The 16,912-nt window shown below is 35.9% G+C and overlaps 1 protein-coding gene across 1 annotated transcript in view; it reads left to right on the top strand.

Annotated features, from left to right (window-relative positions):
* LOC110372526 (hemicentin-1) overlaps nt 1-16,912 on the top strand; it is a 78,679-nt gene that overhangs the window by 38,771 nt on the left and 22,996 nt on the right. The gene's annotated exons all lie outside the window — the stretch shown is intronic.

The raw sequence follows: 16,912 nt of genomic DNA, 5'->3' as shown, positions 1-16,912 counted from the left end.
CGTCACTCAAAAGACAACCCCAAAACGCCCATCCTATGTGTTTTTGCTGGGATTTAGTGGCGCAACAAACTTCCCAACAATTCTATGTGGACATAGACGGGAGTCTAAAAGAGTGGAAAGTTTATTATTAAATATAATAGAAAACATTAAACTTATTACTAATGGATTTTAAAGTATTTTTACTAACAAAACTTTATATTAACCTGCCAAATACAAACGCACAAAAACCAAACCAAAATTCCATCACAATTTGTTACTATCATCAACTTTCTCACGAATAGTTTCTAGTTCTCACGTTATCAGGTCAGTCAAGTTTTGATTCATTAAAATTGGGTTCTGAAGTTCCGATAGAAGTCGGAATGGGCAGAAGTTTTAACGATGTGCTGGTGTATGACGCAGCCTCCCGGCGCGACGAGATAAATTCTAGAATTTTCTTTGGATCCATTACGTTTGTTTGATTCCTGTCTTTGGAGTTTTTGTTGGGTTGGTTTCAGTTGTAGAATGCAAGAAATTGTGGTGGATTTAAGAAATGCGAGATTGAATTCGTTTCTTATATTTTTTTTTATAAGCAGGGTAAGAGATTTATGGTTATAATATGTACCATTACTGGTTTTACTCGCTACATAATAAGGACTACTTCAGATTGCAGGATAAGCTTTACATTACACCTTTTTCCAGATGTAATCTATTCATTCCTTTTAGAATTTTATCGAATCCGCGAATACGTAAAGTGAGCTACATATCACTGCAAAAGCGTGATAGACAGACAGACTCAGTTGCTTTAGCATAAGCAACATTAGTAAAGATTTGACAAAGGTCCTTATATCGTGGGAAGAGCCAAAGAGTGATTCAAAGGGGAAAAAATATGTCGAGTTACACATTTTCCTGAAATAAGACGTTACAGGATTAACAAAATATGACACCAATTTTCCAACAATAGATAATCCTCTTATACTAGAGATACTTTTTCATCCTTTGTATTATCCCTCAAAATTGCCCTGCTAACAACATCATCTACATACATGAGCATTTCTAATTATCTACATCAACATAGATATTCAGGAAGTCAGTATAGGCTAACCATTCAAATGTACCATCTTAGCTATCTGGCGATATAATCGTATTATATATGGTCACGTTCAAGTCAGTCCCGTGTATGTATCGGCTATTGTCCACAACTGATTAAGCCATTCAGATAGGACAATGGGCTTATTAAATAACGGTGCATAGATTTGCAGGACTTAGTTATTAGTGAAGTGATCTGTCTTGGGAGCCATTTTGATGAAGATTTGAAATGAGAATAGGACTTCAAAGTGTCTTGAAGCAGGATTGATTTAAGATTGCAAAAATAATTATCTGAATATTCCATTTGATGATTGAATTTCCATTCCAATTGATAATAGAGAGTCAATGAAAACTAGTATATTCAATTTAAAAGGGCTTTTTGTACATTCTCTAAAATTATAACTTTCCTTGTTATTTATGTTTGAAGTTGACTCTGCGTGTATTTTAGATGCATATCTACGCTATACATATATGGGATCATTTAATTTTGTCTACCAAGTACATAATATTCTAAACCTATGTACAAGGGCACCAAAACTATACATCACTAAACCGAACCCCATAAAACAAAATACCTTCAACATAAGTAAATACATAGACAATCTCGCGATAGTACTCCATACCATAATCCTATGGTGTTCCGCGTTTTCCGAGGCGCTTCATTTGTCTAATGGAATAAAGCCTGCACGTTGATTGGAGTTCTCTGCCTATACCATGAAGAAAAAAATCACTAGCGGAGATGTCATAACGTAAAAGTAAAATCTCCTAAGAAAGTAGCTCGCCAAAATGCGGGTGTTCTTGGACAAGGGACGTTACTAGCTCCTCCCTCATACGGTCTGATTAGAACCCGCCTGATTTTTAATCTTCGATAGATTCGTCTTGATTTGATAAGGGACACGAAAACCGGACTCCGAACACCTCGTTATTTCTAGGATCTGATCACTCCTCCCGTACATTACTTGACCAAAAAGATGGCGCCTGAAATACCTGCCTTATAGCATCTCCGCTCATCTTTCTTTTCTCCGCGGTATACACCATTTTTGTATACAGCGTGTATTCTGTTAGTTTATTCTGTGTTGTTTTTGAAAAAAGAATGCAGTGTAGTTTTTTTCCGCTTTGGTAGACGCAGTTGTTGGCTTTTGAAGATGGGGGATGTTAGTTTTTTAATTATGGAATTATCTGCAATCGTGGTTTTGATGAAAGAGGAGGAACTGGTTTTTACTTCCACATTTTTTTTGTTGTGTGTTCACAGAAAGCATTTTCAAAACCATAGCGTTATAGCACTACGTTTTTGGGTTACACATATTCTTATTTGAGTAACATTTGAAGTGGCTGCATATAAGCCCCTGCTTGTTTAAAGATCATCATTATGGACCACCGTATAAAGCCTACCTTCTCACCCAAAAAGGCTCTACAGGTCCAACTCCGAAGGGTCAAACCCACCACCATATACCATTATAATCACATTCTGGTGCAGATCTGAAAATAAAAGAAAAAAAACCTTATCTTCGGTACATAGGAGTCGTAAAAATCGAGCGTAGGATGACTTTTACGAGGGACTGTGAAAGGGGACAGAATAGCACGTCGTTATTTCCTAATGTGATCCCCGACGTGTTAACCGACTGCGAAGAAGAGGAGTTATGTGACGTATGTGTAGTTGACCATTGGGAGTTTAATTTGATCGGCTGTTAAGGACCTTTTATTGGTAGGTTTTGGGTCGGTGAGTGTTATTTATGTTTGAAGTAAAGTATTATAGTATTTTATTGGTTTCATATTGTCTTAGCAGTTTGTCCAGAAGATTGGCGTATTGACTGTTTACTGGGTGTTTACAATAAAAGTACTTATTTAAAGTAGCTGTTGGTTTTTAGCATATATGTTTTTCAGGAGTACACCGGGATACAGTTGTGTACCACGGGGATATGGGTGGATAAGTCTACAGGTTTCAACAAGATTGGGAAGCGAAACTAGAAAAATACTCTCTCTTTACTCGTTTCTTTGGTGTTCAACAAATTGCCCACTAATAAGACAGTTCACAGAGAATTGTAAAAAAATATGCTAAGTCACTTATATCATAAAGTATCATATTTTACAATATCAATTTCATACAGGCAACAATTTTTAATAAAAGTACGGAAACCATTTACCCCTCGTAAACTGATTTACTCGCAATGAATATTAATGTTCCGACAATTATCGACTCTGGGCCGTCAGCCGTCAATAGTTGGAGACAATTATGTTCCCAAATTGCTATTACTTTCCGATATACGGGCGAAAATTTCTTTATTGACCGTTATTGATATGAATACGTCAATGAGCCGTGTAATTTGCAGTTGTGAATTTTGTGGAGTTTTGTGTAGTTCTGGTGGGCTTTGTAAATTGATAATTGCATTAAAGAGATTGTCTTTAGGTATAATTTGTTTTGGTGCAGTTAAATCTTCATTACCAACTACAAGAGGTGGTTCAGGTAACCCCATTGACAACTAAGAAGTCACGCATATAATATCAAAGACCATCTCTCCTAACTTCCCAAGAATGATTGTAGCAGTGAAAGATTATTTCGATTAAAAAAATATTTCTTATATTTTTTTTAACAGTCTCTTTGTCTCTTTCTCTCTCTCTTTTTGCCAAGAGAGGTATCAGTGTTTCTTTAGAAGTACACCAGATACCTACATTACTTCCTAGTAAAAACGTAAATTGTTTCTAATTGCTGGGACCCTTCTTTGAAATACGAATCAGGTACGGTTCACAGATACGGGTGGATAAAACAATTCTTTGAATTTCTCGGTTCCCCGAAATCTACCCCCTAAGAGCCTTCTCACTTTGCACAATTTTTGTCGAAATATAGTTTGATCAGGCTCATTAATCACATTGTAGATGAACTGTAGCACATTACAGTAATGTACACATTTTAACAGTGATGAGATATTCGGCCAGAATATAAGATGGGTATTATCTGGTCACAAGACACTTTGAGCTAGACATCAACGTTAACAACAAGGTAGGCTAAAAAATACTAATTAATATACAAACAAAAACAAAAGCAGACAAACAGAAACATCTAAACAGCGCAAATATTAATCATTTTAACACAAAACACCGATACGTTGGGTTGACAGTCGGAATCTGCTTGATTGATTAAAGCGAGCCCGTCGGTAGAATTCGACGGTCCTGAATATACTGGTGTCATGGGTAGAGATAAGGCGTGTCGACACTAAATGGGTTGGACCAAACTTGAACTGTGTACCAGTAAATAAATGTGTAGATTAATTTAATAAGTACTCCAGAACTCCATCATCTGCCTGTGTAACATTATATAAAAGCCTCTCATATTGCGGGTTTTGATGACCGTATTTAAGCATACACTTTACATGACAACATTACATTTCTAAGTGGTGGTCCATCTATCACATTGTCTCATTGGCAAGTTGCCTCAGTGCCAAGTTGTATCAATCCTTAGAACTCACATTTCCTCCCGGATTCCACAGGATTTCTACATTAGCCTGATTTTACGTTATTTACCTGGTTATTAGTATTTTCTAACCACTAATATTCGAAAATAAGATTTTTATTATCATTAGCCTGGGTTAAATCCAGTGTCATAAATAGTTTCCTAATACGAGCAAAACTCTGTAACCTCACTACGCTCTAGAACTCATTTGCCAAATCTATGAAGTGTTCGAACCAAACAAAAGACTACTACAATTAATAACGTTTGAACTTAGAACAATGGTTTCACACGGATCCGTTGTACTGACGTGACGCCACGCTATGATGTATCGACTCCGTTTGACGTCGCGTCGCGTCGCGTCACGTCGCGTCCAAGTCAAACGCGCGATGTATTCATTTGTTTCCATTTATGTATTGACAGATGACTTGCTCCTGTTGTTTGCAGAATATGTGTGTTTATTTGTAGCCCTTCAAATGTAGCTGTTTGTTTTTAAAATCGATTTTATAATGTGTTTGGTGATTTAGCGCTGACATATCAAAAGAATGATTTACGCGATTGCTCTAAGTGTATATGTAGCATACTTGAGTTGCTACAAAAAACCTTAGGGTCTATAAATATTCTAATATACTGGGCCATGAAAAAGAAGCTACTAATACATTCCCTTACAAACCCACACATGTCGATCACCCCGATCTTATTACCATACTTTTTCTTCCCCAATTTTCGGAACTACCCACATCTTTCTCACGTTCGGGCTACACCTGAAAATCTTTGCGAAACTACCCCAATTAGTGGAGATCCGTTTCCAAGAAAGCGGCTTAGTATTCATCCCAACAAAGGGTAGTTTTAATAGTTACGTCACGTTTATTTGTTAATTAGAACCGATATCCGGACAATGATTGACTGATCAACAAAGGGATGGAATTATATTGCGATTATAATTATGCGTTTGATTAAGTGTGTGTTGTTTGAATAGCTTGATATTTACTTATTGTCTTCCAATCAGTTAATAGTATAGTACCTAAATTGACTTTAAACAATGTGGTAACTTTAACTAAATAGTACACGTCTTCATATTTTTGGCTGCCCGGGTAGTTGGGTTGAGGAGGTCAGGCAGGCAGACACTCCATGTAAAATACTGGTACTCAGCTGCATCTATAGAATCTAGAGGTATAAGTCGGTCCAAAGGAAGCTAGGCAGATGATATTAGATGATACTAGATTGAGTTTTGCCAAACTATACAAGCAATCTTCAAATCAAGTCTCAAACCTCATTTGTATTTTTGGAAACCCTCAAATAATTTCAAGTCGTCTAATTTAGCTCACCCCTCAGTCATCACAGCGGATCGTTACACACGACCACCCTGAATTTCCCATGCTTCTCACGTAGGTATATGAAAACATAGCAATTTTTATAGCACCACAGGGACCACTGGCTACAAGATAGTTTCCTGTCCTAATTGAATGGTTTTTTCCTAGTACAGCTAGTTCTCTTGTATTGAGAAAAAAATTTAGTTCATTCTTCGTTCCAGAAATGATGACTAGTTTTAATTTAAGGGTATAGTCGGTTTTTTTTTCTCTTCATTGTTACTGCTTAAATAAGAAACAATCCCACCAAAAACATTAAATGTAAAAAAAGCCAATCCTCTACGCAATTGCTCCACCGTAAAAAGTTTTGAGATCGCATAGATAGAAGCCAAGTCCTATTCAACTTTATTTGTAATAATAAATCAATATTTTGTGACTATATCAATAGTTTTGTTCACTTTACAATAATATTGACTTGGCCATGAGCACAATAAACTATAAATATAATACAGCATATCTTGGAGAGGTGAAAGTCAAACATGAAGTTTAATATCGCAGAATTAAATACTTTTAGTTTATTCAATTGTTACTAAATGACCGACAGTCAGTATCATCCAACATCAATGAACTGCACATGTACTATGGCGCTTGTTTAGTCCATGGTGATCTCAAATTCCAATCGGTCCATAATCAGTCCAATCGTAAAATCATGTCCATATAGAATATATCAATTCAATGGTATTTACACATTATTTCAAGGACCGACTTCTAACTTGTGCTCATGGCCAAGACAATATTATTGTAATGTGAACAAAACTATTGATATAGTCACAAAATATTGATTTATTATCTAAACATATAATAAAATGATAGGAAAGTCAAAACTGTACATTGAATATTTTTTTAAAAGAATACTTGGGGGGTGATCTATTATCGATTCTGAACCCAAATATATAGTTTTTGGAATTTTTGTCTGTTTGTCTGTTTGTCTGTATGTTTGGTCTCACTGAACTCGAAAAGTACTGCATAGATTTAAATGAAATTTTGCATGAATATTACCTGGGGGCCGGTTCAACATATAGGATATATATTATCACGCTATCACCTACGGGGGATGAGCAATGAACGATAATTTCTGTTAACGTTTCTGCAACAGCGGGTGCAATAATGACACATATTTGAATGTTGAACTTTGTAAGTTTATCGGCCTATTATCAATCTTTACATAGAAAATAACGCTTTTATAAGTAACTTGAGCAAAAAACTGAATTTAAAGAAATGATGTCCTAAAATTATAGATGAAGAAAATCATGCAGAAACAGATGTGCCATAAAACTGGTAGTAGGTAAAATATCAATGAAAACAGACTTCACTTTGTCATGGCATGCTCTTACTTTCAAGAAAAAATTATATGACAACGTGTGTATTTCGCTACTATAAACACACTACAAGAAATATCAGCGCATCATCAGGGACATTTTTATAATTCTTTCACCATTAGAAAGCTACATTATCTGCGAGTAACACAGGCTATATTTTATCCCGGTGCGGGCAGTAGTTCCCATGGGAAGCGGCATCCACGTCCCGAAGAAATTATGAACTTCCCCACATTCTTAAAAACTCTACATATGTTGTCTGACATAATATAAGCTATACCTCTCATAAACATGAATATCCATTCATTTCATCCAATAACAAACATGCATCACACTGAAAGTGCATTGCGAGTCTAAGATTATATTATTATAAAAAAAAAAAAACATTGTAATTAATATTCAAACATCCTGAAAAATAAGTTCCTGGTTTTAATATATTACATTATTTTGAATTCACTTACATATAAATCGGAAGGTCCTTATTAATATACTTTTTGAGTAATGAAGAATGTAGGCAAAATACGACCGAAAACTTTGTGTCACTTCTAAAATTAACATCAATGGGATTAACTACCTGTCACAATACGTCAACAAGATGTCAACAGAAGACAAGAGTTCGTTCGTTCTGAAAACGTACAAATTACGCGTCGCAGGCCAGAGACATACTTGCTTTCAACTTCTGATCACAAATCATCGAGCTAAGAATTATATCACAAATACACCGTTTACAATTACGAACAGTCACAGTTAGACCCACGGACTGAGTCTAAAAAAACATCTTTTATATAGCTACGTTTATATCATTTATATTATTGAGTTACTAAGACAGAATTACTATCAAACGTGTTTTTGCTAAATGTTCTATTAGTTTTTGCAAACATACATTCCCAACTCTGATCTCATGGAGGTGGCGCCCGGGTGTCATCACTGTGCGGACTGTGCGACCTATCGCACCCGTCCCCGGTTTAAACCATGATCTGGAGCGAGAAGAAATGGGATGACAAAGAATGAGGCGGCGGAGCGACTGAAAATTCCCAACTCTCATCCCAGCCACTGCGGTAAGACACCACGAAAGCCGGGTGTCGAGAGACGACTCCCGGCCACCGTAGGCGTGAGCGATTAGTTTTGAGTGGGTCATCGACCTTCCGGCTTCTGGGAGACCCGTTATTTCACGCGCCCCTCAAGGAGATTCAGCAAACCCCTGTGAGGCCCACTAGGGCCAAAGCCTGACACTCCCTCACGCTGCTCAAACTGATGGCTGAGAATTACGTAACTTTCCAGGATGCCATGCAACATGTTGCAAATGCCCAGGCCTTTGGGAGCTTGGTAATCCTTTTCTCCACCTTAACTTGAGTTTTGTGGTACATGAACAAATTAGAATAGTAATGAATTAGGTCATCTTCATCACGTATTTACCAACTCTTAATGTTCATCATGCACACCCGCTTCTCTAACTTTATTGAAGGATCACTAAAATTGTTTCAGTTAGTTTAACTACGCTACTATAGCCCGTTGTCAAACCTTTTAATATCAATTCTGTACAAGTGTGAATATCGAATGTGTAATATATCGAATTTCCGTTTGTGCATTGCACAAAAACCAACGTTATGATTTTCTAGAAGTCAAAAGAGTCGGTCGGCTAAGAATTATATTCATCGTTGGTTAATTGAATACATTTTCAGAAACCACAATAACAGTAGGAACCAAAGCGAATGATCGCTTCATAGAGCTCTGATTTTCTCGAGGCGATCAAGTCAGTTCTGGTCTGTTCGCTCATCAGATCTTTGAAAGCGGTTCGATGATAATATACTGTTGTCCTGTTTACCTACGTGTGACACATAATATGGTATTTAAACGTCCCCCGCAAGAGAGCGAACGTTTGTGCTATTTATAAAGACGAAATTTTACCGTTGTGCAGTAGTGACGCACAGTATACACAGCACTTATGTTTCTTCTGATCTGCTGGCTCCACCAAGAAATGACAAATTGGGAGCGTACATTTTGAAAATCTAGGAAGAACTGCAGGCTTCAAGTGCCAACACACGAATTGGACTTACTATCTCGGACGTATACTTTACCTGATCGTGAACTAATGCAAACATTTCGGTGGAATTCCAACATAACATAGTGAGTGAGTGCACAGAAAATCCCCGAAATACAAGTAGTGAAACTATGCGCTTGCCTGATGACTCAGTCATCATCCACCCAGCTATTCCTCAATTGTGTGGGTGTTGGCTTCCAGTCAAACCGAATCGTTTTGAGTACCAATGTTTACTTGGAGTGCCCATCTGATCTCTTCAACCCAGTGAACTAGACACCGCGTTATCCGTGGTAAGTAAAACTGTTTGACAGACTTTCTGGCTCCTGATTTGTCGCAGCTGCTGCATAAAATGTACAAATGACAACTTCGTCAGACCTTTGTTTTATGTGAGAATTACGTAATAATTTCGGTTGACTAGATCCCGAGATTTCCTCAACGTCACAAACTTTACTTCTTTTGTTTAGATAAATAGTCACACATCGTCGACACCACCTTGATTGATGAACCCGTGCTGCTGCTAAGTGGTAATCCTAATGATATTGTTATGTAAAAGAATACACCTACGCTACGGCATAAGTAGTATTTTGACAATTCCAAATTGCCCACGCAGACGAAGTCGCGGGCAACAGCTAGTAATAACAATATACCACACTACGTAACAATAAAACAAATACATTTGTACATAAATAAATAACAAAGTTATGAATGCAGTCAAAATTCATACACAGTGTTCTTGAAAAACCGCAAATATAAATTTGTGTCCTATTTTTTTATTAAGTTTTAAGGTTTTTATAATTTTCCCTTTATATGTAGCTAATAACCTACCTTGGTGCCAAATTTGAAGGTTCTGAGTTTGCTAGAAGTACCTTAGACTTTTGATGATCGGTCAGTGAGTGAGTCAGTGACAAAATGGTGTAACTTTGATCGCTCATAACTCGTAAACTATTTATTCAAATGTCTTGTAATTTTGAGACTGAGCTTGTTCTAATACTTACTCTTGGTCATCGAAAACCTAAAGTCCTAGCTTTGTTCACATGGAAGATACAGGGGGCTGAAATACCCGCGAAACGCTTCGAGAAAAGATGGTACGGCCGTGCCCGTTTTGCTCGAGTCTTGGCTGGGGCACTGCCGTGCCCTCAGATACACGAATGGTTTCGTTGTGTGTTCCCTATATAATTTATTTCAGTATTAGATAGCCACTTCTTGATCCGGAAAAAGAAAGCTATAGGCTAGTTTTTGTTCAGATGCTCGGAGTAGTTCTCCTAAGTGGAATTTGATACTGCAACCCAATTTCTATAGAAATACATAAAGTGAGTCTCATAAATTAAGTCTAAATAATTCACCAAAGAAATCCAGTGTTAACAGAAGTTACAAATAATTCCTGTAGCTAACAAAATTGTAGCTTGAGTCAGGTCTTACATTCGGTACCGATCTGTCTGCAAATGCATTTTGTACATCGCCTCCGAGTTATGTTTGCATACACATTGCACTTACCTTTCGCTCACACTAATGCATTTTATATTTCAAGGCTGCTGGAAAGATGGATAACTTGTTATTTGCAGGTAAAATGTGAAGGTGTAATATATGTTTTTGGAAAATTACGGTGGCAATGGAATACACAAGTAGCTACTGCAGTTAATTGACATAGTATCGAATTACTGTAGAAGAAGCTGAAGCTGTTAACCATGGTTCTACCTCGAGGGAACTATTTTCTGCATCCAGATAAAAATAGTCTTTGTTCTATTTGAGGCAATTAAGTTTTGCGTTAAAGTACAACATACAGACGGGCAGAATTACTTTAGCATTTAGGTATAATATTAGTAAGGATTTAAGCAAAACTACGTAATAATTTTTTGATAGACAGAATAAAAAGAAAACAAAACGGGCGTTTTGTATTTTTACGAAAATAGAACACTGTAATATACTCAAGGTCCAGTCCGTAATTGAAGACCATAGTCCATACATCCCAAAAGCATTCAATAGATCTTCAAAAAACAAATGACATTCTACCCAACAATAAAGAAACAGGTGTCACACAAGTCCTTCCAATTAATTAACTGAAGGTCGAAGACGAAGTTTCATCCTTATTGCTCCGGATCTCTTAAGAGTATAGATAATCTTGGATCAACTCACCGAGGAAGGAAAGATGAGCGGAGATGTCATACTGCAGGTAGGTCTGGCGCCTTCTTCTAGATTAAATTCGTAACCAAAACGATCTGTTACGAGCGGTTTGCATGACCAAAACGATCAGTTAGTTGTGAACTAACGAGGCGTTCGGGTTCTATGAGACATCTATCAACGATTTTTGGTATTACAAAAAATGGTTGGGTCCAAAGAATTCGTATAAAGGTGAAGACAGTAACGTTCCTTATCCTCCGCGCACCAGAATTTGTGGCGCGCTAATTTCTTGAGATTTTCCGTTATGGCATCTCCGCTAGTCATTTTGTTTTCCATGGATCAACTTTACTAAGTTGAACAACATTGTTAGATGGACCGAGTTACCCAATGGGCTCATGTTAACATGTTTTGTATTTCGGGATGAAGGAAAGATGGTGTCGAAACTCGAAATGTGGTTGAGTTTGAAACTTATTGAAGCATGCATGTTGAATCGATGTTAGGATCACGTTACGCGTAAATCTGGTATCTACTACTGGCCTTGATTGTTTGTAGATAGTTCAGTTTGTGTATAAAACAAACGTACAGTTCTCATCCAATTAATTTCACTGATCCAAAGTTGGCACATAGCTTCAGAAGTCAAAGTGTTTTTAACAGTGGGTAAATTACCATCAAAATATTTTATTGAAACTCGACGGTTTTTTTGAAATCGATAAGCGGCCGGTATATTTTGTTGAGTAAATACAAAAGTAAATAAAATATAATTCTATAAGTAATACTAACAGAACCTCTTAAAACAAACGACCCTGCAAAACTATTGCCGAAAAACATTGAAAAAATACTTTTGTATGCTCTGAAATAAAACAGAAAACATATCGGTGTGGGTTACAGCAAAATTCAGTTTCGCCTATGTATCGAAAACCGTGTTTGTTAATCTACTAAGTGCATATTATTGGGAACTTCTGAACGGTTGGGAACTAAAAATACATTGGGGTAGCATCGTTGAAAGTTCCGTTAACGGGGGTAGGTTTTATTGAAACTAAAACGTTTTTAGTGGTACGGGTAGCAAGGGTTTTTGTGTAGTCAAGCTATTTACCGTGGTTGGAGGTTTCTTGAATTCTTTATTTTATTTGGTAGTAGCTGTTTCTTGAGGTTTCACCCGCGTCCCGGGGGAGTTTCTTGCCCTGCATGTGCAAACATTTTCTTATGTCATCCGGGGATAGGTGTAGCTTCGCAGCAGAGAAATAATTTTTCAATTCTGCTCAGTAGTTAAGAGACTAGGGTACAAACAAAAGAGAATTTCCTTTTAATAACAATAGTTTAGAAGACGAAAGTTGTTTATCATTATCATTCGGTAAGCGCGAAAGGAACGTTCTTGAACTTCACTTAAATTATACAAACAAACTGATTAATCAAACTAATAACAATGTTCGAAGACGTTAACAAATTGTAACAACTAGACAAAATACTGACAGTTATCGATCCTACAAGACCTATAAGTTGCAGACGTGCGATAGAAAATAATCTGAAAACGATTCTGTCTGATAATAATAGTGTAGGTTTTTTACTAAAACAGAGTAAAACTATGTGTTTTAGATTGGTTGAAGTGCTTCACAGTTTTGAAGAGTTCTTTAAACGTCATCAAATCTCTATTATACATAAGCATTTTCCTACGACAGAAATACTTATAAGTGAAACTTTGAGTTAAGTAACATTGAAATGTTACTTAACTCAAAGTTTCACTTATAAAATTTCAAATACTGAAGTATTTCGAGGTCAGTCACCTGATGGCCAATGAACAGCCTGTTAAGTTGACCCTAGTCTAGAATAGCCTTATAAGTTAACCCAATTTCTATATCTATGTTCACTGTCTTTAACATAACAGTCGCGGTTAAGACACTTAAACGAGTGTCAAAAGTCGGTCGTCTACCCAGTCCTTACAAACACTCAATATTACCTACAAAGTGAGCTTAGAGTTAATTTATTAATGGTGTTAGAACAGATTTAAGTGGTGCCAAACAGAATTCATTTATACGCAGCAAAGATGACGGAATCTGTTATGAATTATTATCATTGGGATTGAGTTGGGCATCCATTTTGAAGGGATGAGTGGGTAGCTTCACTCTCACTTCGTCTTTATGAAGAGAACAATGCTTAGATATTATTTTGGTAGTTTATTACTAAAGGGCTTAGCTGATGCTTCTCTGGAATTAATGAGTGATGATCTATGTACTTGATTTCAGTGTTAGAAACCAACTTACAGTCATACCTAATATATAATCGTCAGCCCTAGGTCTCGTCGCATCATATAGGCTTATTCGTTATAGAAAATAGGAACAGCCTAAATGTTTTCCATCACCATTACTCTGATTAGTGTTTAAGAGAGATATTCTTAAATTAGGAAGAAAAATGTAAAAAGCAAAATCTTACTAAAACGTCATGATTTTTGTATCTATACGGAATATCATCTTGCTCAAAAGTCTTGCAACAATTATAGCACCATCATTTCCATTTGAAAGGATTCTTTGAAAGGGAATTTCGATATCTTGTCAATCTGTCTTTATGTTTAACTTACTGGTAGTGGAAGTAGCTTTTCATTCAACATCGGACCATTATTGACTATTACAAGAATAGTACCTAATAGGAATTCTAGGAATTTAACCGTGGTACCACAAAAACTTTTAAACGTCCATTGAACACTTGTCTAAAAAATGACAGATTATGACGTTGAAATAAAGTCCGTTTTGCAGCCACACTTTTTTTAAGACAAGTGTTAAACAGATTTTTTCATATTACCAGCTTTAAACATACAACAGACACCAGCTTTAAATGTTTAAAATTAAGTAATAGGAGTACTATGTTAGACTACTAATTAAAACCACATAAGGGTTTAAAAACAAGAGTAGGTACTTTAAATCACACCTCGATGAAAAAGCCAAGTAGGAGTGAGTTAGAGAGGGTGTGAATATAGGGGAAAATTCCTTTGAAAAATAACATCATTATAGGAATTTCAACACTTAGATACAGAAGCAGGGGTGCGATGGCGTGACGTATGAACCCCTGTCACTTCAAATCACAGTAATTATTTGAAGTATTCATTGATTTTTGATACACTAGTTTTATCTCGTGGTGAACCTGCATAATGACCTGCATAATGTACCACCATTTCAGAATAAAAATATTACTCGTGATATCGCTAAAATAACTCCATTTACTTAATTCAGTTTTCTCTAAACAAATGATATATACCTCTATATTTACATCATCATCCAGCCTGCTTATATGGTCCTTTCAGCCATTCTTCAGTTTTCTGCACTAAATTAAAACGTATATTTTGGTAAATAAGGCTTATGATCAATAAATTCGATGTAGCTTTCAGACTGAACTTTAGTCATCAAAAACATTTCTACTGACCATTAAAATTACTAAGAAAACCCTCAATAAATTCCCAAACAAAATATAAATAAATAAGCTGTATAAAATTGCTGATACTTCGCAAGTAGGCTTATCGAACTAAAATATTTATTGAAAAACTTTTGGTGCAACTTATCGCTGTCTCTGCAGGTTTTTGAAAAGTCTCGCCAAAGTTTCATGATATTAATATCGTAGTTTCTAAGTAGTACTTAGATATTCTATTGCGATATTACTTATTATCTATTGTATTAATATCTTATTTATTCATTTGAAGAGTTTGGAGAGTCTCGCTTAGCTTTAAGAAACAATACCTAGCTATATTTTGGACGCAATATTATTAAGCAATATTATTAGATCAGTGTTAAGAAAGACAAATCTATGTCATGAAAGCGGTCAAAGATTTGGCAAATTTTTCCAAAGGAGGAAGCTGCATGTTTGTTCGAAAGAATTATCTCAGCTCTTGTACATAAATGTCTTAAGAAGGAACATGATGGGTTTTAGTCAGTGGAAGTCTGACACTCCCTCACGCTGCACCCACAGCGGGAGTGGTCATTTGATGATTTCCCATAAATGAAAAGGGGAAGCAAGAGCAAACGCTGACGGAACTTTAACTAGATACAAGAGCAAAAAAAACCTCTGCAGTATCTAATACAATGAAACGTTTAAATAAAACGCAAGACTTTGTGAGATAAATAACGATGCAGTTCATCCATATGCAGCACTTGTAATTACTCAGTCGACGGCGTTCGCTAATGTGATGTAACTTGCGGAATGGAGAAGCCTGAGGAAGGATTCTACAGTATTTATTACGTATTCCTTTAGATTTTAGTGGGAATAGTTTCTGGGTATTTTCTAGTATTTTTTGGGTTGTAGGTATAGTTTTGCTGAGTTTAGGATTTCAGAATATTCTTATGAGATAATGTTCATAAGTTATCTGATGTGGTGTTCCAAAACATAAAAAAAGTATTATCAGTTTGACAGACTTTTGATGTTAAAATTGCATTTGGAGCAAGTAAAGATTACGGTAACAACGTTTATTGATAGAGCATTGAGAAATAATAGTGATGATCTAAAAAACCCCTATTAATTTGCCTATTTAATTTTCAGCTAGTCCAGGAATACCTATAAGAAACCACTTCTTTAAGTTCCCAAGCAATACCAGTAAAGTATCCTTACATAAAATGTAGTTTTTGAACCAAGTTTGGATCTCCTGATTGGTAGCGAGCTTGGCTGGCATTCTGCCAATGTTCCTTACACAAGTTAAATGTTAAAGACTAGGTACTTGTCAGCTAAGGGTAGAAGGCTCAGCAATTTTGGAGATATCATCTATAATGTTTTGGTTAACAGTTTCATTAGAACACCATTTTTGTAGCCTAATTAAAAAAAAATAATGAAAGATTTCCAAAAGTATTATTTACCTGCATTTAGATGTACTTGGATGAGCATAAAACAGGGAGACGGCCAAAGAAAAGATGGATGACTTTTAATACATTATATGAAAGACGATATAGCTGTAAAAAATCTTAATCGTGAGTTGATGGCAGAAAGAGATGTACTAAAAAAATAAAACCAAAAGACTTTGAAAAGAGCTTGATAACATAGCCAATAGGAATTTTGCCATACAAAGCTAAGATAAAGAAACTAAACTCCAACTTGAAAAAAAAAACACTAACATAATAAGCTCAATCCAAACAGCTTCTCAATATAAACAGTGTGCAGTATATTTTAATTTTCTTTAAAGAAACAAAATAATGAAAGTTCGCAATGAAGCCGGTACAGTTTATTGCGCCACAGCTCGCCTTGTTTATGATCGTGAACGATATTGTTTCTATAGTCCTGCATTGTTTGGTAACTGTACTGTTAGTGTAGGATTTTCAATGCTAAGTGTCTTTGTTAATGTGTATTGTGATTGGGTGTTTTAGTATGTTTGAGGATAATTTTGGAACGGATATTTTTAAAATATTAGTTTTAAATATAAATGGCATGCTACTAAAATATGGTTTAGTAAATCAATTCTTTTTAACGAAAAAGCTTCATTGAGTGTTGTGAGTCTCCTTAAACTATATTCTATATCTATTGTATTCGCGGGAGCCAGCTGGTAGAAGATAACTTTATGTTCTCCATACAATTTTTTTTTAAACACAAG

The sequence above is a fragment of the Helicoverpa armigera genome, chromosome 20 (assembly GCF_030705265.1).
Source record: "Helicoverpa armigera isolate CAAS_96S chromosome 20, ASM3070526v1, whole genome shotgun sequence".
NCBI lineage: Eukaryota > Metazoa > Arthropoda > Insecta > Lepidoptera > Noctuidae > Helicoverpa > Helicoverpa armigera.
This window is presented reverse-complemented; position numbering and strand designations above follow the sequence as displayed.